Genomic DNA, 23,988 nt, shown 5'->3' with positions numbered 1-23,988 from the left:
AAAGATTGCCACGAGTATGTTCAGCTGTTATATCTGCAAAAGTTGGCTACATTGATGAGTCAAAAATTCAGAATAAATTTTGTTCAACAAAACGATTCCATGATTTCCATTTTTATCTGCAATTGTTTATTTGAGGCCCCGCGAGGAGGAGAGATGCGAGCGACATTTTTTAATGATATGATGATGATGGGCTCGGATGATAGGGTAAGGGTTAAAATAGTGCGATATGGCATCAATTCCCAAATTGCCGATGTGTCTCTCACATCACTCTTCCTCGTGGCGCCTCATTTGTTCTACGCTTTAATTTCAGAGTACATTGAAACATTAAACTGCTTAAATTTCAGTAAAAACCGGAAAAATGGGGGTGTTCTAAAACTTTTGACTGGTAGTGTATGTGTGTGTGTATATTATATATATATATATATATATATATATATATATATATATATATATATATATATATATATATATATATATATATATATATATCTATCTTCTTCTTTCGGCTGGTCCCGTTAGGGGTCGCCACAGCGGATCATCCGTTATGATCCGCATAATGATTTGGCACAGGTTTTACGCCGGATGCCCTTCCTGACGCAACCCTGGTCGCCTCTTATGACACAGGGATATGGTACACCTATTCTAACCGGGGCATACACCGGGCCCAGTACACTGGTACTCACTTCGCCGACCTCGGAAGGATGACAGGCTGAGTCAACCTCCTGGTGTGTATTAATTCAAGCGGCCAACGGGGCTTGAACTCAGGACCTTTTGGATCCCAAGCCGCTACCCTCACCACTACGCCAACACCAGGCTATATACATACATATATATATATACATACATATATATATACATATACATATATATATACACACACACATATAGGAAGACCCACCCACATCTCTCACCTGTGAATGGAGGGAATTGCCAATCAGCTCTCACCTAATTGACTACACCCAGATGGCTAGGATTATATAAATGATTGACCCCTCCCACACTCCACTCACCCAAGTAGCTGGATAAAGCAACCCAAGAAAACTTCCACAAGGTCCGTGCTAACGCCGTTTCTAACACTTCCTAGAGTTCAACAACTACAAGGAAGGTGGGAGGAGTCAATCATTTATATAATCCTCGCCACCTGGGTGTAGTCCATTATGTGAGAGCTGATTGGCTATTCCCTCCATTCACAGGTGAGAGAATTCCTTTCTTTATATATTGACTGCTTTTGAAGTTTGCAATTGGTGCATGCTTGGAAGCCTCATTGGTATGCATTGCTGTCTACACTATCCCTGATGATTCGCCAAGAAGTGATGAAACCGGTCTGGTAGCTCAAGGGGTGTGTAGCATTGGGATTCTCATGTGTGTGCTCTGTGTGAACGTCTTTATAGTTGTTGAGGAACTCAGGGAAGTGTTCAAAACAGCGTTAGGACTTACCTTGAGTACGTCTTCTTGGAGTTGCTCGAGGAGTGTGGGAGGAGTCAATCATATATATATATATATATATATATATATATATATATATATATATATATATATATATATATATATATATATATATATATATATATATATATATATATATATATATATATATATATATATATATATATATATATATATACATACATACACACATATACACACACACACACACACACACACACACACACACACACACACACACACACACACACACACACACACACACACACACACACACACACACACACACACACACACACACACTGGGGAGAACTAGCATTTGATACACTGCCGATTTTGCAGGTTTTCCCACTTACAAAGCACGTAGATGTCTGTAATTTTTATCATAGGAACACTTCAACTGTGAAAGACGGAATCTAAAACAAAAATCCTGAAAATCACATTGTATGATTTTTAAATAATGAATTTGCATTTTATTGCATGAAATAAGTATTTGATCACCTACCAACCAGTAAGAATTCCGGCTCTCACAAACCTGTTAGTTTTGTCTTTAAGAAGCCCTCCCATTCTCCACTCATTACCTGTATTAACTGCACCTGTTTAAACTCATTATCTGCATAAAAGACAACTGTCCACACTCAATCAATCAGACTCCAACCTCTCCACAATGGGCAAGACCAGAGAGCTGTCTCAGGACATCAGGGACAAAATTGTAGACTTGCACAAGGCTGGGATGGGCTACAGGACAATAGGCAAGCAGCTTGGTGAGAAGGCAACAACTGTTGGCGCAATTATTAGAAAATAGAAGTTCAAGATAAGTCAATCTCCCTCGGTCTGGGGCTCCATGCAAGATCTCACCTCGTGGAGCCTCAATGATCATGAGAAAGGTGAGGGATCAGCCCAGAACTACACGGCAGGACCTGGTCAATGACCTGAAGAGAGCTGGGACCACAGTATCAAAGAAAACCATAAGTAACACACTACGCCATCATGGATTAAAATCCTGCAGCGCACGCAAGGTCCCTCTGCTCAAGCCAGCGCATGTCCAGGCCCGTCTGAAGTTTGCCAATGACCATCTGGATGATCCAGAGGAGGAAGTGGAGAAGGTCATGTGGTCTGATGAGACCAAAATAGCTTTTTGGTTTAAACTCCACTCGCCGTGTTTGGAGGAAGAAGAAGAAGAATGAGTACAACCCCAAGAACACCATCCCAACCGTGAAGCATGGAGGTGGAAACATCATTCTTTGGGGATGCTTTTCTGCAAAGGGGACAGGACGACTGCACCGTATTGAGGGGAGGATGGATGGGGCCATTTATCGCGAGATCTTGGCAAACAACCTCCTTCCCTCAACAAGAGCATTGAAGATGGGGCGTGGCTGGGTCTTCCAGCATGACAACGACCTGAAACACACAGCCAGGGCAACTAAGGAGTGGCTCCGTAAGAAGCATCTCAAGGTCCTGGAGTGGCCGAGCCAGTCTCCAGACCTGAACCCAATAGAAAATCTTTGGAGGGAGCTGAAAGTCCGTGTTGCCCAGCGACAGCCCCGAAACCCGAAGGATCTGGAGAAGATCTGCATGGAGGAGTGGGCCAAAATCCCTGCTGCAGTCAGTGCAAACCTGGTTAGGAACTATAGGAAACGTCTGATCTCTGTAATTGCAAATAAAGGTTTCTGTACCAAATATTAAGTTCTGTTTTTCTGATGTATCAAATACTTATTTCATGCAATACAATGCAAATTAATTATTTAAAAATCATACAATGTGATTTTCAGGATTTTTGTTTTAGATTCCGTCTTTCACAGGAGAAGTGTACCTATGATAAAAACTACAGACCTCCACGTGCTTTGTAAGTGGGAAAACCTGCAAAATCGGCAGTGTATCAAATACTTGTTCTCCCCACAATGAGTATATATATATATATATATATATATATATATATATATATATATATATATATATAGTTGCGAATTCTGGCCCGCCTGGCGTGCGATCGGCCACGTAACTTGAATCGCGACGCGTCGCCCACCGGAACGGACAATTCAGTCGTGACCCTCCTGGAACTACCGCCAGGAGCCAGTCACGGGTGGGGGTTTAACCTCACCACAACTCAGTCCGCATTCTCCCCGAGCGAAATAGGGTCCGATCGCCGAATGGTCGATTTACCGAAGTACTCGCACGAGTCGCGTACCGAGGAGTTGTACCACGCCACAGGTCGACTCCGGACACGAACCGCTTAAGCGGTTCGTTCCGTATTACAGGGATAACCGAGCGGAGTTATCGTCAGCCTTGACGGTTTCGATTAATTACCGGGTGTTTTAAACCCACTACCAATCCCTTACGTGATGCAAGATGGAGATTCAATAAAAGAAAAGACGAAGCGAAACGGGAAAACAGTTCAACAAGCAAGCACTTTACAGTCATGCGCCGCTTAACGATGTTCCGGGCAACGACGGATCGCATATACGACGGATCTGCCAGCTGTGAAAAAAAAAAAAATGAAAAAAAAATGTAGCTGAAAAATTCCTATCGCCGAGTGATGAAGCCGACGTAGCGCTGCCAGTCGTATAAAAATAGTACATATAATTATGTATGCTGTACAGTACATAATACTTCATAATGATAATAAACGACAGTGTGGCCCTGTTATAATGCGATCGTTGAGGTCCATAAAATGTCATCACGAAAAAAAGCAGGGTCATGCCAAATCGGGATTCAAGGAAATCGGCTTTCAAACTGAACCAATGTTTGCACGTTTACCTTCCAGCAAGTAAATTACCTTAAAATTGAAGAATTCCGCGAATAAATCGTTTCTGTTCGGGTTAGCTTTTTGAATTCTGTTTGCGGGAATCGAACAGGACATTAGCAGAGATGAATTACCACACATATGATACATCACTATGACTTCATATCAATTTTTATGACGTCATTCCTATTTTTTGATTCACAACCCAGAGTTTTCATCGGATCTTCGTGAAACTTGCCACGTGTATGCAGAAAGGCCACGCACAGGCAGTAACCATCTCCAATTTTGGAAATTCTTCCTAGAAAAAAAGTTGACATCATAATATCGCCGCAAATGGAAATCGCCTATACCATTATCTCCGAAACTAGGCAAGCTGTTTGAATTTTGTTTGCGGGAATCAAGCCAGGCATTAGCATGGATAATTTATCGCAAACCTGATACTTCACAATGACGTCATGTTCGTTTTTATGACATCATTAAGAGGATGAGGATCTTAGCTCATTTGAGCTTGTTTATTTCAAAAAGTGTTTTTAAGGAAGGTGGTTGCACGTGACATCTCATCAGTGCTCCATTTCACAACGGCAAATAAAACTGAGTCCCAAGCCTTGTAGGGTCCTGCTTGCTATGCCGAAGATGGTAAAATCGCATGTTGAACCAAATTCTTTACTATTGAGCTCGATAATATAAACGAATTGCATTTCTGGCGAATCATTTCCTTCACCATCATACCATCAGTCAACCTGCGTTTTTATTTGACCTTGATTTGGTGTGAACTTTAAATGTCCAACAATGTTTTGTTTTGAAAATAATAGGTGTAAAGGCAGGTTCCATGGAATGGTAACTAATAATTCCGTACTTTAAACAAAATCCGAAGCCCTCCACAATTAACGCCTGCCATCTGCTGTGATGACACGCAAATCGTTTGCCATAGTCATTCAAAAGATGAAGACTGTGCATGACAAACAGCAGCACAGTAGTGCATTTACCTTGATCTTCTTTCATATGGAGCACATATCTGTTGGAAGCATCATTTGCTGGGGGTGCAGCTATGTCGTTGATGCAGTGCTCTCTGTAGGTTATAACAGAAGTTTGTCATAGTTCAGGGTGCTGGCGATAACTCACCTACTCTTTTGCGAAGGACACCGTGGAAACCTTAACATCCACCAACTAATGATGGCAGATGGGACAACCAGTTCAACAACATCCATCCGAAAGACATCACACACATTGATGAAAATTCTTGCCTGCGAAACACCAGGATGGCAGGTTACAGCTGAGCCAGAGGTGAGTGTGCATACCTCTAGGACCTAGGCTATCCTGCCAGCCCATTTATTATGATACAGAGCATGTATATACATATCACACTGTAGTCTAACATTTTTCATATCTATATTAATAAATGTCAGTGTGTGTCCGTCTGTTAATCAGTCCATCCGTCGGTCTGTCATGCTCCATAACTCCAAAACCATGAAACCTAGTGGCCCCAAACCTTGCATGTATACGAAGGGAACTCCAAGGTAGTGCATGAGTGAAAATTGGGTGTGTGAGATAATTTAACCACCACTTTTGAAGACAATTAACGACCTTATTTAATTATCCTTTATCAAGGCATTATCCTTGGTAACCTCGCCGGGGTCTTAATTTGCCTGTTTTTTGGGGCCCGACTCAATAATGCCTTGACTTGGAACAGGTTGCAACGGTTTCCTGACGATTGTTTTTTTTTCACTTTCCTCACCCATATCAACAAATGCCTGATCATCATCCCTATGAATTGCTGGATACATTGCAATGCCTATTAACACCCGGAGATGCCAGCGTTCATGGCTTTATTTCATTTCCGCACATGCCACAACCTTGAGAATCTCTTAAGCTGAGCCTAATTTCAAAAATTAAGCTTTTTCTAATGACTTGAGCAGTAATTCTGACTGGTTAAAAAATAAGTGTTCATTTGTCCAATTCGCACATTGCTTGAAATGCTGGGACTCTCCGGGTGCATGGTGTTTATATGACCGATCAACGATCACTAATGCTTGACAAGCCAGCCGTTCCTTATCAACCATTTTGTTGGAAGTGCTTGCTTGAGTGCTTAAGCCATTTGGTGAGCGCTCTACAATATTTGCACTGTCACTGAAGATATTGATTGATTTTAACAAAGTTCAGGGCCTACTCACCTTCATTTGGCCCCACTTTTGTGCAGTCCCTCAGGTAGTGGCTCCCCCCCCTTCCTCTCTCTCTCCCTTTCTCTCTCGCTCTCTACCACTCCACTTCCTCTATCCCACTTCCCTTCCCCTCTCTCTGCCACCCTCTCCCTCTCTCTCCCACTTCCCTTCCTCCGTCTCCCACCCCTCTTTCCCCCTCTGTTAATGGGACTGTTAAAGACTGATGGTTTAGTTTCTTAATTTAAAACGGCTTCCCCATCATGTATTTTTTATGGAAATCACACCAAACAAGGCAAAAGCCACTCTAGGTAAGGGGCTAAATGCATATATGTATAACATGTACTAATCAGATTCAGAATGAGCCGACAGGAGGTGTGCAAACGTCAATCGCTGAATGTGCAAGCATGTATGCAGGCAGGCCTCTGCCTGGTAGATAGCATGGGTTTTAAATGTTCCCACCCGGTTTTATATAGCATCCAGTGGTTAAAAAGAAAATGTTGTTTGGCCATGTTTTATGGCCCTTCCCTTCCCCTCCTTCCCCACCCCTTACGCCGCTTTTCCTTTCCCTCACGCTGCCTTCCCTTCCCCTCCCCTCCCCTCAAGCTGCCTTTCCCTCCCCTTGCACACCACCTTCCCTTCCCCTCATGCTGCCTTCCTTTCCCGTCCCCTCACACTACATTGCCTTCCCTAAACACTGTCTTCCCTCCCCCTCCCCTCATGCTTACCTCCTCTCAAACCTCCTCCCCTCTCAATCCCCCATGGATGCCCCTGGGCGGTCTCCAAGTGTTGTATTAACATCCTGTTTTAACATACCCCATTTTGTTAAATCCTGTACTACCCCCCCCCTTTCTCCACAAGTCCCACTACCAAACACAGGTCGAAAACCCCTCCCCTCATGCTTACCTCCTCCATAACCCCCTCCTCACTTCCCTTTCCATCCTCCTCGCTCCCACCTCCCAGAGTGTATAGCAACGTTTGGTGAGGCGATGCTCTCTCCATCCTCCCCCTTTCCCAGCTCCCCCTTCCCCACCCCCCCAATCCCTCCTCTCTCTTTCTCCCCTTCCTCTCTCTTTCTCCCCTCCCCTTTCATCCTCACTCTTCCTCTCCTCTCTACCCCCTCCCCCATCCCTCCTCTCTTTCTCTCCCCCCATCCATCCTCTCTCTCCCTCTCCACCCTCTTCTCTTCCTCCCCTTCCTCTCCACCCTCTCATCTTCCTCCCCTCCCTCTCCACCCTCTTCTCTTCCTCCCCTCTTCCTCCCCTCCCTCTTTCTCCTCCCATTTATATTCTCATCAGTGAAGCACAGGCTGTATTTGCTACTCATTAATAAATTATAACATGCAAAGTGAGTGCGCTGTACTTCGATGACACAATCAATGCAAAGACGGGGACTAAGAATGCAAAGATAGGGTTTTGGTTACTGCTGGAATTACTGAAATGGTTAACCTTGGGTTTGCCATTAGCCCTGTTATTACCACTTGAGTTGACATTAGGGTTGGCATTGCAGTTAGCACGACATTTGTGCTAAGGTTAGCGTCGTTACTTAGTGCTGGGGTTAATGTTAGAGTTAGACTTAGGTTACAACTAGCATTATAAAGGGGACTGGCCTTGGGGGGGGGGGGGGGGGGGTTTCATGCATTTGTGCTGAAGTTTGCTTTGTTACTTAGTTATGGAGTTAACGTTAACCTTCATACCGTACTATACGGTACTGTATTCACTGCTGTTCTATCCATGGCGTTTTATCCGTTTCCTCGAGATATGTTCTGTCTGAATTAAAATTATGGACTTTTCAACATTTTTGATAATTAATTTTTCCATTGTCATTTTCCACGTCATACATCATCAGTCAAACATGGGTTCAACAAACAAACAAGAAAGGAAAAGAAGAGGGCAGCATACAGCACCTGGACTCTTTCAGAGAACCAGGCAGGTGTTGCACAGGTTAGTGTTGATGATAGTGAGTCCATAAATAGTGTCTCAAGAGACATTGGAGTGGCTCCAGCCAATCTTTGTGACTGAAAAAAGGTGTGAAGCCAAGATGATTGAAGCACACAGTACAATGAAGGGGCAGCAGGAGTGCGTGTGGATTGGAAATTATGAGCAAATGAAATATACCTTGACCGTTGGTTCCAGTTCATGAGCAAAGAGAACATTGTGATCTCTGGTCAACTGTTCCAGAACAAAACGCACTGAGAATCTGCAAAACCTCGCTGAAATATCTAGCAACGAGACAGCGAAGTCATTAACCTGCAAGAGCTGGCTGGCTGACCCACTTCAAAAATTGTTACGGCCACCACTTTTCGTCCATGCAGGAAGAGGGTGCCAGCACCGACATGGCCTCGACACACACACACACACACACACACACACACACACACACACACACACACACACACACACACACACACACACACACACACACACACACACACACACACACACACACACACACACACACACACACACAACCTCCCCCACCCCGCTTTCTATTTGAGAGAAGTTTGCCCAGCTGTGAGTACACACCCAGATTAAGTGGACAACAGATGAGATTGGCCCTTTTTTGGAAGAAGATGCTGACCAAGATCTTTACACACAAAGAGATATCTGCTCCTGGGCCCAGATCTTCTCAGGAGAGACGAACAACGCTTTTCTGTACCAATAATGCAGAACCTGTTGCTGCGGTGAAGGCCAAGCGCCTTCAGGCATTGAAGGGCTTGAGCATGAACCTTCCTCCAGCAGGTCTTAGATGCTTTGTTCCATAATTTCCAACGACCGTTTCAATCTGCACGTCGAGAATTTCCTCATTCAAAAAGTCTTCCTGAAGGGGTCGTGCCTCATTCTGGGGTCTGGACAATGCAGCAGTGCACACATCGTTGAACTCACGCAGTGTTCGACAGCCCATCGTGGACAAGACGTGGCTGCCTGCACAATAATTACTGGAAAATTCCCTGAAGATGCATTTATACCACTTAATTGTGTATATTGTTTTTTCAAAAAGGATGTAAAGTGAAATAATTTGATTGAGTAATTATCGATTTTGGAAATTTGCCTTTTGTTTCATTTCAGAGTATGCACAAGGAACCTGTAGGAGGAGGCCATTTGGCCCATAAAGCCTGTGCTACATCAACGCCATACCATTTCAATCCATCAGGTTATGGACTTGCATTCAATGGGGTAGGGTTGGTGGAGTTAGGATAATTATATATGTACTTTATAAAGGATTCTCCCTTACAATATGTAACTATAAGCTCCTCCATCAGTCTCGAGGCCTGTACACAAAACGATAGTTCCATCATTTTGTCTTTTGATGGAATTGCTATAAATCTTTTTGTGAATAACAAAAGCTTATTCACACATTCAGTACTTTCTCTGCTTTCAGTAGCGGCATGATGCCTTCCCGACTCACTGCAAGTAAATGAAGCTCTTCCGGTATTCCTGGGTTGGCATTTCCTCATGTCAAGGCTTAAATGGAGATTTTAAAAATGAAAAAGGGTTTCTTTTAAATAATTCAAGTATAACAGGCGTTTTATATCATGTGCTGCATTCTAAACATCATTATTCCAAGGTTGAGAAAATAATATCACATGGAAGGTATTAAAGCATTCTATTCATGGAATTGAGAACGAGAGGTTGAGATTGTTCTGAGAGCGATTGTGGCTGGGCCTGCATGGGTAGGCCTCTGGCTAAACCACTTTGTCTGGGTCCAATTCCTAAAGAAACTTGAGGGGGAGCACTCGGTAGAGTGCAAAACCTCTGCCGCCAATACTGCTAGGTCACTCAAGTGAACCTGATATCCTGTTCATTCAATTTGACGTCAACAGTGCTTACAGAGTTATAGTTTGCAACTTTCCCTTTTACATACTCAATTCATTCGTCATAACTAGATTCCTTGAGACAGAAATTGATTTTACGTGGGTATATCCACCTGAAGTTCCAAAATCAGCCGCAATTATAATTTTGGCATGTTTTTTGTTGGAAATCACTTAAAACATGAAGAAATGCAAAAAAAAAAAAAAAAAAAAAAAAAAAATCGAAATTTTGTTGAAAAAAAAGTTGCACCATTTTGGTTTTTTTCTTTTTTTTCTCTAACAATTTTTTGTTTTTTTTTGGTTGGAAATCACTTAAAACATGAAGAAATGCAAAAACAAAAATTCAAATATTTTTTTCAAAATGGCCACCATAGCGGCCATATTGGACTTTGAACCAAGTCCAAAATCTAATGGCATGATCCTTGGACCATACCTAATCCCCCCACCAAGTTTCGTCGAAATCCGTCGAGGAGTTTTTCCATAATACTGTTCACAAACAAACAAACAAACAAACAAACAGAAAGGGGTGAAAACAGTAAGCTCCGTCCATCTTCGATGGCGGAGGTTAATTAGTTCTCTCTATAAATTTATCTCGTGCCGTGTGAAAAGAATATCAGGAGTCCTTTATTTGGCTGTGTCTGTTCAACGTCTGTATTCATGTGTACGCAAATGATCCTTCGGTCTTCCAAACAGGAATCCAGTGATAGTTTCCGTGTGTGTGTGCGTGTGTTAATTTATTTTTGTTGTTATTGTTGAATAATGAAAGCTTTATGTTGTACACGTACACACACACACACACACACACACACACACACACACACACACACACACACACACACACACACACACACACACACACACACACACACACACACACACACACACACACTACAACAGCACCATTTGAAGGAATCTACAGCCATGGTAGTGTAGTTAACGACAAAGTGTGGAATATCGAGTTGAGACCTGTTTGGGTGTTTCCTACCCAAGTAGATGTACAAAGTCTGTATCATTATAGTCTTCATTTGTGAAGGTGGTGTTATAAATAATAATAAAAGAGAAACTGAAACCACTTAACACAAAATATGAAGAAATGGGACAGTGGGTGAGCAAGAGGGTGGCCTTGCATTTTATGAGGCATGCTTCAGGCATTACTCCATGTCCACCACATTCATGGTGATCGTGTTTGACCATCATTTGACTTTGTACAAAGGGTTCATCAGTTGGATTTTTCTGGCTGCCCTGGCATCCCTTACAGTGTCATTGTCTGTGTGGTGAATCCGAAAAGCAACGCATCACTTGTGGACAATCTTGCGTGTACAGATTGGTTCCCTCGTCCGAACGATGCGCAGAGTGACTGGCATTCAAATTTGAAAGGGACAATTCTGATGCTTGTTTTATTTCATAGTTTTCATCACTTTTTTGTTTGTTGTTGCCTTGAGAAACACCACCACTTTTGTTTGTATTATTTATTTTTACCCTGACTTTCTCTCTGGTGTTCTTGACCTTGACCAAGTACCCCTTTCTCTCTCCTCCTCCTTTGTCCACCCTCCACCCACTCCCCATTACTCTTCTTCCTTTTTTTCCTCTTTTTCTACAACCTCCCTGTAGAGATGTCTCTCTTACAGTTACCATAACATATAATAACAATGAAATAGAGAGAGGGAGAACTGTAGAAGGGAATAGTGAGAGGTCAGAAAGAGCTAAGGAATAGGAGGGGAGTTGAAAGAGAAGGGAGAGGAGAGAGAGAGAAGAAGATAGTGAGATATAGAGAAAAAGAGAGAGAAATAAAGAAAGAGAGAGAGAGAATGAAGAGGGAGGGGAAGTGGGGGAGAGAAGAGTTTTGTATGCGAGACGTGTGCTCTGCCCGTTGAGCGCCACTCGCTGCCTTCGCGCTCTCTCTCTCTCTCTCTCTCTCTCTCTCCCTCTCTGGCCGTCATTGTCTTCTTTGCTGTATCCTTTGCTCTCTTTGGAAGGTACAGTGTACGAGTCAAGGATCGATGTCTCAGGAAGAGGGAATGGTTGGAGGAAGAGGAAAAACCTTCGGTTTGACTCTCCCTCCCTTTTTCCTTCTCTCCCTGTAGCTCTCCCTCCTCATCTCTTGTGCTCTCTCCATCTCTTTCCCTGCACGGTGAGCAAAAGGGGGCCTCGATGCTTTCTCACACACACACACACACACACACACACACACACACACACACACACACACACACACACACACACACACACACACACACACACACACACACACACACACACACACACACACACCATTTTCATGCCGGTGTTAAATAACCTCATGTTACGTTTCATTTATTTTTAATCGTTAATATCCATCTATCGATACTTCGTCGTTGATGATTTCGTTTTCGTCATTTCTGGATTATTTATTTTACTGAAGATGGATTCATCTTTAGTAATTGTCTCGGCCTTCATATTTATTCGGGATGTGGTTACACTCATCTTTATTATGATTTTTTATTTTTTTTTTTAATCACCGCGATTCAATTTTCTATAATTATTATGGTTGTGGTTTCGATGTATATCTTGGCTAATCATCCCATCAACATGTATATGTGGATCTGTTTTCTTGATGACCCTCACTCGATGCTATCATGGTTATAATGGTGGATATAATGATAGTGGTGATCCCTGTAGTTGCTCGGCGTTTTATGATAATGATCTTCATACATCCGGAAATAGCATCAAGACTCATGATTTAATGCTGATAGTTGTGTATGAGAAATCATTGTGATGTGAATTTTATATTCGGTATTATAATTTGTGCTGTTCTTATTGTCGTGACATTCATGTTGTCACAAAAATTATAAATGTTAAACATTAGAGTTTGGTTTTGGGTGTCTTTTGCCATATTGTGTTATTCAAGCTAGAAATATATAATAATAATAATAATAATAATAATAATAATAATAATAATAATAATAATAAAAACAATGGCGATTATTTTACGCTATTATTATAGTCATCATAATTATTGAATATTCTAAACCCCTCAAGTGGAATTGGAAGTGGTTTATTAAACCGGAGTTTCTGGTACGTGCTTGAGATGGTTTTTACACCGATGACGCAAATCCTCTTCCACAACTCTAATGGCCCCAATTATTCCCACCTTCTATGTTAGTGTCAGCTGGGGAAAGATTTTGGCCAAGTCTTTCACGACCCTGCTGGTCAGGTCTGACATTCAATTGAAGGTGGCAGGAATTTATAATTTGTTCAGGGTGCCGGTAATGCCTCGCCTACTCTTCGCTCAAGACAACTTGCGATCTTTAACGTCCACCGATGCACCAGCGATGGGTCCTCTGGCCTAACGTCTGATGGACGGCGCACACATTGATGCCTCGCCCTGAATGCGAACCACCAGGATGGCAGTTTATAGCTTGGTCGAGATTCGAGCCCAGGATAGACAGTTCAGAGGCGAGTGCGCACACTTTTAGGCTATCCTACCTGCTGCCACATGAAGGCCACAAATGTAAAATTAAAATCAACTTCACACCTGAGAGCTTGTAATCGGTCTCTCGAGCACCAGCACGCGATAAGATGACTTTGGTAAAACATTCCATTAAATATTGCCCGACTGAAAGTGAACGAAATGTTTAACATACACTTAATTATTAGAAGATTACATTTTGATCAATGTTATTAAAAATAAAATAAAATATTATTAAAACACCACAGAGAACTTGCTCATGTTTTAAAAAAAAAAATTTTCAACAATTCCCAATTTTTATAAATAAATCCTCAGTGTTTGATATCGATTTAAACATTCAAACTTTTGTGGTTACTTAAAATCCTTCTTTATCATTAATTCTGAAACCCACAGTCATTCCCTTTATTACAGTCACAGTTATTACTTAATGTCAACAAATTTATGACTATTGCGAGAGTAATTGATGATAAAGTCAATAACACCAATTTTTTTTTAATAAAGGACAATCTCACTATGTGGCATCAATAAAATTTAGCAATGTTCCCACAGCTCCAGCTATTGATTCCATATTTACTTGGCTAAACTGGTAATTCTTTTTTTATATATATATATATATATATATATATATATATATATATATATATATATATATATATATAATAATGTTATCATAACAATTTCATTCCTCAAATTATTGTTTCAAAATGTCTTTGCTCACTGAACATGCAGTGGGTTGCTTTCTCAAATGTTTAAACTTGATTTCAATTATTTTAACGTCGTTTTTGAAATTGCATATTAAAGTCATAACGATGGCTCATGAATTAGTACGGAATGATGGAGGGTTTGTGGGTGGTGTTGGAATGGGGAGAAAGGAAGAAGGTTGTGGGGTGTTGCTTCCCTTTCCTTAAAAAAAATATATTATTTTCTTTTTCCATAAAATTGATTTTTTTCACATATTACAGTCCCTCTAATGGACGTTAAACTGCTTTCAGTCTGCTGGCATTAGTTGGTGGATGTTAAATATCTCACGGTGTCCTTCACGAAGAGTAGGCGAGCTATCACCGACACCCTGAACAAATTCCAAATTCCTACCCTAACTACTTAGATGAATGAACATCAGCCCTGGCCAGCTGGTTCGTGAAAGACTTGGGACAAAAACTCCTCCCTGGCCAACCACACAAGAACGTGTGAACAATTGTGGCCGTCAAGGAAGGAAGAAGAAGAAGAAGAAGTGTTTTTATAACCCATTCCCTTCTTAAATGCTTCCAACTTGTCACACCAACTGGTTTGATATGCACAAGATCGTCCAAATTGATCTTTTTACAGGAAAATATGTTTTGATGTGCAGTTAGTTGTAATATTTATTAAATTTCAGCAATTTTGTCTCAAGTATCGATTGATGGCCTATTATCCAATGCAGATTGAACTGTCAAGGGAGTTAGAGACCAGAAAGTATGAATGTGTTCATCCTTCTCATCCCATTTGAGGAATTTCAGAACTTATCCATATTCACGGTATTATCAGATATGGTCCAACTGCCATAACATCCACAAACAATAAGCAGATAAGATGCCCCCTCCCCTGTATGTACTCACTTACACCATCCATGGGCTTTTTGTTCAACTTTTTTCATTTGGATTGTCTGCTGTACCATCAGCCAGAGAGCCCTCTGGTGTGGACAGGGTAAATACTGAAAATATAACCAGGACTGGAAGTGGGAGAACATTCTGCCTGACCTTTCCCAACAGGGTCATCTTGCTCCACCTTACTCTCATGATTGTTGCACCTTTTAAAGAAATATATGTGAGTGGGATTTGCAGTAACAAGTCAGACGAAAGATATAGCAGTGATTTTCAGATGATGATGATGATGATGATGACAATAGGGACACAGTCAGGCCTCTGTATGCCATCATCTACAACCAACTGAAGTCGTAAAACATACATGTCCAAAAAATAAATACTCTATCCTACACAGTGACACAAAGGTCATCTCCATCTGAGACTTTGAGAAGTAAGCTGAGCTATCACACACACACAAAGCCAAATTGAGTACGAAAGTAATATTTCAAGGTTAGTACATCTTCCGTGTTAATGGCAGTTTTGAACAAAATGTTGGAGGCTGATACTGATCTTTCTTCAATGGGAATTGAATAAGATTCTTCTAAACGGGCACCTGAAATTTAAAGCACTCTTTATATGAACTCCTATCATGTTGGGTAGCCCAGTTTACTTCTCATAAAAGGGTTGACTTTTTTTTTTTAACGTCCTTTTAGCAACTTTGTCCTCCATTTTTATGGTGGTGCATGTTGCCCCAATTTACTTTAAGGCTTCAGGTCCCTTCGGTATGATCAAGCGACTCAGGAGTTTTAGGCTGAATATGGTTTGTGCAGAAGTGAGATCGAAACAAATTGATGGTGACCATGTCTAATAATGATTTATCTAGCGAGCCTGGAATGTCATTGAGGGGATTGTTTGAGAGTGAGATCACATGCTTTTGCACTCACAGACTGAGCTGGAATTGGACCAACTTGGCAGGTTACTAAATGGCTTTTTGGGAACAGTTGGTACGTGTTGTTCCGAGCAAGGAAAATGGTGCATTTCGTGTCTTGGCAACCACATTCAGCTTTAACTAACCCTATTTGGAAGTTCTAGAGAGGTTTCATTGTGAGGTTGACCACTTTTGCCTGAAAGACAAGATTAGTTGGCCACCTGAAGAAAGATTACTTCGTCCCTTTAAGGGAATTGAACTGTTTAAAAATAAACAACAAAAAAAACTTGTTGTTTGCTTTTCAGTACAATTTTTCATTGCTGTTTGTTTCTTACATTGATCTAAGGCTGATGGATGAGGTTGTATACATATACCACATGTAGATTAAGGATATTAGGGAATATATTAGTGTACTTTAACAATTCACATTGTAAAATCAGAGACAAATAAATACAGTACTGTATATGGGATTTTAACCATTAATCACAGCATCATGAACTATTGGCTGAAGTGTGAACACCATGAACGTCAAACCCAGTGCAAAAAAAAACCTTCCAAATAACTTGGATGCAGAAGGAGGCCTTTTAGCCCATCAAGCCTGCACGATATCAACACCACATTAGTTCACTCTATCAGTTTATTAACGTAGTTACACTAGTGGAGGGGAAATGGTGGAAATTAAAAAGAAAAGTAGGGTAGGTACAGGGATATCACCAGGACAAGCAGACCCAGTGGTGAAATGGTTAGAGCAGATCAGATCCGCTCTGAGTCTGGGAGGTCGATGGTTCAAACACTATCCAAGTCATACCAAAGACTTTTAAAATGGTACGTGTTGCTTCCTTGCTTAACACTCAGCATTTAAAAGGATAGAGCATGAAAAAAACAATGCTGGCAATGACAAATCATCCAGTTTCAGCTTTCCCAAGAAACTGCTTTGGCAGCACCAATAGTTTGTAAAGAGTATGGTACATAAATTGTATATATATATATATATATATATATATATATATATATATCATTCTAACCACTCACTGACTCACTCACTCACTGAATGACTGATATTAATGTTTGGTACCTTCCAGGAGACATAGAAAGCTGAAATTTTGCATGCCAACGGACATCAAAGCCAAAGCCAACGGACATCAAAGCCAAAGCCAATACACTGGAAAGAAAAATCACAGAACCATCGGAAAGTGTCCATAAATTAAAATATAAATGAATGGAAATAAATAAATGAAAAAAAATCAATGCAGGTGAGCGACCTGAGACAATGGGGGAAACATGGTAATGGGGAGGGGAGGGGGGTGAGAAAGAAGTGGGGAGGGGGTGGGGAGAAAGAAGTGGGGAGGGGTGGGGAGAAGAGTGGGGAGGGAGGGGGAGAAAGAAGTGGGGAGGGGTGGGGGAGAGGGGGTTGGGGAGAGGGGGTGGGCGAGAGGGGGTGGGCGAGAGGGGGTGGGGGAGAGGGGTGGGGGAGGGGTGGTGAGAGGGGTGGTGAGAGGGGTGGGTGGAGGGGTGGGGAGAGGGGTGGTGAGAGGGGGTGGGGAGAGGGGGTGGGGGAGAGGGGGTGGGGAGAGGGGGTGGGGGAGAGGGGGTGGGGGAAGAAAGAAGTGGGGAGGGGGGAGGGAGAAAGAAGTGGGGAGGGGGGAGGGAGAAAGAAGTGGGGAGGGGGGAGGGAGAAAGAAGTGGGGAGGGGGAGGGAGAAAGAAGTGGGGAGGGGGAGGGAGAAAGAAGTGGGGAGGGGGAGAAAGAAGTGGGGAGGGGAAGGGAGAAAGAAGTGGGGAGGGGGGAGAAAGAAGTGGGGAGGGGGGAGAAAGAAGTGGGGAGGGGGAAGGGAGAAAGAAGTGGGCTGGGGGGAGAAAGAAGTGGGGAGGGGGAGAAAGAAGTGGGGAGGGGGGAGAAAGAAGTGGGGAGGGGGGAGAAAGAAGTGGGGAGGGGGAGAAAGAAGTGGGGAGGGGGAAGGGAGAAAGAAGGGGGAGGGGGAAGGGAGAAAGAAGGGGGGAGGGGAGGCAGAGAGGATGACGGAGAGGGACTTCGGGGGGAGGTGGGGAGAGTGATACCTTACCAAACGTTGCTATTCACGGAGGGAGGGGTGTGTGAGAGACACACACACACACACACACACACACACACACACACACACACACACACACACACACACACACACACACACACACACACACACACACACACGATGGTGGATACTTTAAGACCCTGGAGAGATCCGTTCCACCTTCTAAAACCCGTATGTACAAAAACACTTCAGCTTGGTCCTGGTGCAGGAAAAAAAAAAGAAAACAAAAAAGCCTCTTCGCCTGTCGCAAAAAAGAAAGTTCTCCTTGCTTGCATAACCTAACGACTATTAATATATTGGCGGAACTATAAGAGTATATTTATATAATTATCGAAAAAATAGACCCCTGTGGACTGCGCCATCATGGATTGCAAAAGCAGGTTATGAAGCACGGTGTTTCACTCAATGAATTTACACTTTCTGCACATTTCATACTTTATTATTCACTCAATATAATCGTCCGAATAGTAGTAAAAGATAAGTTTAATGCTTTGCTTAAATAAATACACAAAGGTATAAAAATCGCTAATTTGTTTAAATTTCGTATTCCACTCCAGATTTCGACACTTATTTTGTTCACCAGATCCGATTCTCAAATCTGACATAATATTTCGATTACATACTTTAATTAGTCCGTGAGAGTAGATCGTGTTTCCAAATCGAGACAGAGGCCAAACAAAATGGCGGCGGAAGACTCCAACCAACACAGAGGGTTCCGCTTGGCGTGCCGCCATCTTGGTAAGGCTTATTTTGGTATTTTTGTGATGAGCACCCCCGAAATTATCTTCAAAAGTGGTGTTTTAATTAACACAAACACCAAATTTTCGCTCCTGCACTTCATTGTAGTTTTCTTAGTATGCATGCAAAGTTTCAGGTTACTAGGTTTTATAGTTTTGGAGTTATGGAGGAGACACACTGACGCACACACACACACACACACACACACACACACACACACACACACACACACACACACACACACACACACACACACACACACACACACACAGCCTTTTATTATCCCGCCCCTGGAGGGAGGGAGCGAGAGATTGTAATCGTCCGGTTTGTTTGTTGGGATTCGCTAGATATCCGTTATTGTCAGATTTTCCGTGTGTGTGTGTGTGTGTGTGTGTGTGTGTGTGTGTGTGTGTGTGTGTGTGTGTGTGTGTGTGTGTGTGTGTGTGTGTGTGTGTTTGCAACGCGAGGCTCCACAGCACAAACCAGCAAACCGATTTCGATGAAACTTGGCGAACAGGTGCCATATTGGCTGGGAGTGTGCGCGTTTCAGTTTCATTGCTAAGCAACCACCCGTTGCTGTGCAGCGGCCGAAAAACCGCGTTTTAAGAACCCAAACGGTAACTGGCGTAGCGCGGCTTCTATGATAGGTAGAGCGACCAGACCAACTCCTGTCTATTCCTTGCATCCCCATCTAGTTATCGCGACGGCATAACGTTCCTCTATCTCTCATAGTTTCCAAATGGCAGCCCTCCGAATGTGGAAAGGTGGTGAACCAGGGGATATGTTAAGTGACCTTAACCTCAGAAACCGTCGACGGCGGAACATTCAAATTTGGTGTATGGGTAGAGTTTAATAACTACTACGAAATTGAACCGCAGCATTTTTCCAGATTCGATCACCAAGGGTGTCGGGGCTGAAATACGCAGAATTCGAAAAAATACCTTTTCTCGACCTACGTTCACTATTTTCAATACTTGTCCGACAGTTTTGAATGTGGAGAAACGAGACTTCGGAATTAAACACTTCGAGATATTTAGAAAATTTTACTCAAGCCGATTTTTGATTTAGGTTTTATTTTTCAAATGGTAGTCCTGTGAGGAATGCCAGTTGGCAAAATACGCAATAGGAAAAATCTTGCCAGGCAGAGGAACAATTGTATGTGAACCAATACGTCTCGGCAATGGATCTTCGTAGGTGGATCGGTCAGAATGAAAAGCATCGTATCCAGCGCTTCGATCCTAGCGGATCCCTCGTTACCTACTGGCTTGTGTTTGTTTATTTGTCTGTCTGTCTGTTAGCAACTTTACGGCAAAACGGCTTAAGCAAACACTATACTATCAAATTTAATCCACAGGTGGGCAACGAACCTTGGACGACCCCATTAACTTTTGGGTCCAATTGGATCAAAGGTCAAGGTCAAGGTCACGAAAAGATCAAAATCGTTTTTCGCTCATAACTTCGTCAAAAATGATCTGATTTACTTCAAACTAAGCTTATAGTGAACCTTATTCTGTTGGTCACTTATAATCCAACCCATTCCTATAGTGAAAATGCATATTTGTGAAGATCGGTAAGGTCCGAAGTTTTGGGGGTCATGGTCATCGGTCAAAATTACAAAATGGGTGGGATTTGATGTGCTTAGCACCACTTGTTAGTATAGATATTGTAGCCTGGTGTTGGCTTCGTGGTTAGAGTGGGGCTTGAGATGCTCGGGTCCTCAGTTCAAACCCCGTTGGCCGCTGAATTATTACACCAGGCGATTGACTCAGCCTGTCATCCTTCCGAGGTCGGCGAAACGAGTAGCAGTGTGTACTGGTAGAGGGGCACTGCATCAGTGACAGTCACACTTCCAAGAAATTATAGCAACCCCAGCAATTCAGCTGCCATACACAAGAAGAAGTATAGATATGTACTCACCGTCACGTTATTAAAAACACCTCACCGTAACGTTATTAAAAACACCTCACCGTCACGTTATTGAAAACACCTCACCGTCACGTTATTGAAAACACCTCACCGTCAAGTTATTGAAAACACCTCACCGACACGTTATTAAAAACACCTCACCGTCACGTTATTAAAAACACCTCACCGTCACATAATTAAAAACACCTCACCGTCACGTTATTGAAAACACCACTGTCACGTTATTGAAAACACACCACCGTCACGTTATTGAAAACACACCTCACCGTCACGTTATTAAAAACACCTCACCGTCACGTAATTAAAAACACCTCACCGTCACGTTATTAAAAACACCTCACCGTAACGTTATTAAAAACACCTCATCGTCACGTTATTAAAAACACCTCACCGTCACGTTATTAAAAACACCTCACCGTCACGTAATTAAAAACACCTCACCGTCATGTTATTTAAAACACCTCACTGTAACGTTATTTAAAACACCTCACCGTCACGTTATTAAAAACACCTCACCGTCACGTTATTTAAAACACCTCACCATCAAGTTATTGAAAACACCTCACCATCAAGTTATTGAAAACACCTCACCGTCACGTTATTAAAACACCTCACCGTCACGTTATTGAAAACACCTCACCGTCAAGTTATTGAAAACACCTCACCGTCAAGTTATTGAAAACACCTCACCGTCACGTTATTGAAAACACCTCACCGTCAAGTTATTGAAAACACCTCACCGTCACGTTATTAAAAACACCTCATCGTCACGTTATTAAAAACACCTCACCGTCACGTTATTAAAAACACCTCACCGTCACGTTATTAAAAACACCTCACCGTCAGGTTATGAAAAAACACCTCACCGTCACGTAATTAAAAACACCTCACCGACACGTTATTAAAAACACCTCACCATCACGTTATTAAAAACACCTCACCATCACGTTATTAAAAACACCTCACCGTCACGTTATTGAAAACACCCCACTGTCAAGTTATTGAAAACATCTCACCGTCACGTTATTAAAAACACCTCACCGTCACGTTATTAAAAACACCTCACCATCACGTTATTAAAAACACCTCACCGTCACGTTATTAAAAACACCTCACCATCACGTTGTTAAAAACACCTCACCGTCACGTTATTGAAAACACCCCACTGTCAAGTTATTGAAAACATCTCACCGTCACGTTATTAAAAACACCTCACCGTCATGTTATTAAAAACACCTCACCGACACGTTATTAAAAACACCTCACCGTCACGTTATTAAAAACACCTCAATGCCACTTCATTAAAAACACCTTACTGCCACATCATTATAAACCCCTCAATGCCATGTTATTATAAACACCACACTGTCACATTATTAAAAGCACCTCACCACCACATAACACTGGTCAACAATTTTTTACTTTCTGAATGTTGTCTAGATTTCTACAAGTGAATTAGGGTATTCTGGCACTGCTGAATCAGGAAATGGCATCCGTTTCTCTCCATCAGGTCAGGTTTTTGTGCTAAGTTGATTTGAAAAAATCAGATCTTGTGACAAAATCAATTACATTTTTGTGGCATTATCAGCTGATTTTTGTCAACACATATCATCCTAAACATGTTTTTAAGAAAAAAAATGTTTTGCCAACAACATTTATTGATTACATGATAGAAACATCGATTACTGTCATCTGAATGGTGGGCATTGATAAAGGTAAGTACAAGTAAATTGCATGTTGCGTCACCACTGTTCAAACTTCAGGGCTTGAACTTCTGTTTATTCGAACTCCTGGAATGTTCAGCGGCAGGGAGGTCTCTTCAGATTCCAACAGTAGTCAGCCATCATGACTGCGTCCCAGCGACCCTGATACCTGGTCTCCATCTCCTTCATGTCCTGATGGAATCTCTCCCCCTGCTCGTCACTCATTGAACCCAGGTTCTCAGGAAACCGGTTCATATGTGAAAATAGGTAGTGCATCTTGATGCTCATGTTGCAGCCCAGGTTTCTGAAAGCAGTCAGCATGTTGTTGACAAGTTCTGCGTAGTTTCTGGCCTTATTGTTGCCAAGAAAGTTCTTCACTACCAAAACAAATGTCTTCCACGCTTCCAATTCCACTTCGTTCATTGAGTTTTTGAACTCTGGATCTCTGATGAGCTGACGGATCTGAGAACCATCAAAGATGCCAGCTTTCAACTTCTCCATGGTCAATCCTGGAAAAGCCTGGCACAAGTAAGTGAAGCAGTCACCATCTTTGTCCAGAGCCTTGGTGAACTGCTTGATTAAGCCGAGCTTGATGTGCAGCGGTGGGAAGAGTATTCTGTCTCTGTCCACCAGAGGGTCGTTGATGACGTTCCTTTCTTTGCATGGCACCAATTCCTCCCACACAGGCCAGTCCTTCTTCGTGTAATGCTGAGCACGGTCCCTACTATCCCACATGCACAGAAAACATGGGTACTTGGTGAAGCCAGACTGTTGTCCCAACAAAAAGTTCACCATCTTCAGGTCAACACAAATAAACCACTTATGCTGATCATAACCAATTTTCTCCAGCACGTACTTCACCGCTTCATACTTCTCCTTCAGTGTAGTCGAGTGAGCGATGGGTACAGAGGCAAACTGGTTGCCGTTGTGTAGCAGAACACATTTCAGTGATCGCTTGCTGCTGTCAATGAACAGTCTCCAATCTTTGGGTTCGTACTGTGGCACTCCAAGCTTGAGCAGAAGCGCATGTCATAAATTGGCGCATGTAGGTATTGTACATTCTTCAGAGTTCGTTATTTCAAGAAATACAACTTTTTTGTATCACATTATTACAAAATCTGCCCCATTAACTTTAGTTTTGATCCACGAACTTTATGCTTTGCCTCACCAATTTTTGGAAGATTTTGAGGTTTTATGACTTTAAACTGATCCCTTTTCGACATAATCACCCAGAACTATCGTACCTGAATACTTCTTGTCATTAAAATAATTATTTCCAATCAAAACAATTATTTGACATGACATTTTACCCCCACCAACTTCTTCTAAAATGCTCCACACATGCGTACATGTGAACAAAAATGTAAAAAACGACATGTGGCCATATCTCAAAAACTTGACCTGATTGAACAAAACTAATGTGAGTTTTGGATTCAGCACATCAGATTCGTCCTAA

General features: G+C 42.2%; 1 protein-coding gene and 1 long non-coding RNA gene across 2 annotated transcripts in view; both read left to right on the top strand.

Moving 5' to 3' along the window:
• LOC147013446 (uncharacterized) overlaps window positions 1-9,614 on the top strand; it is a 35,894-nt gene extending 26,280 nt beyond the window's left edge. Inside the window, exons 2-3 of the long non-coding RNA XR_015050978.1 lie at window positions 5,328-5,473; window positions 9,414-9,614. This is a non-coding gene — a long non-coding RNA (uncharacterized LOC147013446). The remainder of the gene's footprint in view (window positions 1-5,327; window positions 5,474-9,413) is intronic.
• A 2,256-nt stretch (window positions 9,615-11,870) lies between these two features.
• Window positions 11,871-23,988, top strand: part of LOC147013445 (leucine-rich repeat-containing protein 4C-like) — a 150,245-nt gene continuing 138,127 nt past the window's right edge. Inside the window, exons 1-2 of the mRNA XM_085855279.1 lie at window positions 11,871-12,132; window positions 12,241-12,287. The gene's annotated coding sequence lies outside the window, so the exon portion shown is untranslated. The remainder of the gene's footprint in view (window positions 12,133-12,240; window positions 12,288-23,988) is intronic.

The sequence above is a fragment of the Eptatretus burgeri genome, chromosome 14 (assembly GCF_056783735.1).
Source record: "Eptatretus burgeri isolate ZD-2024b chromosome 14, Ebu_testis_v1, whole genome shotgun sequence".
NCBI classification, from domain to species: Eukaryota; Metazoa; Chordata; class Myxini; order Myxiniformes; family Myxinidae; genus Eptatretus; species Eptatretus burgeri.
The sequence above is the reverse complement of the archived record's forward strand: the minus strand, read 5'-3'. Positions and strand labels throughout refer to the sequence as shown.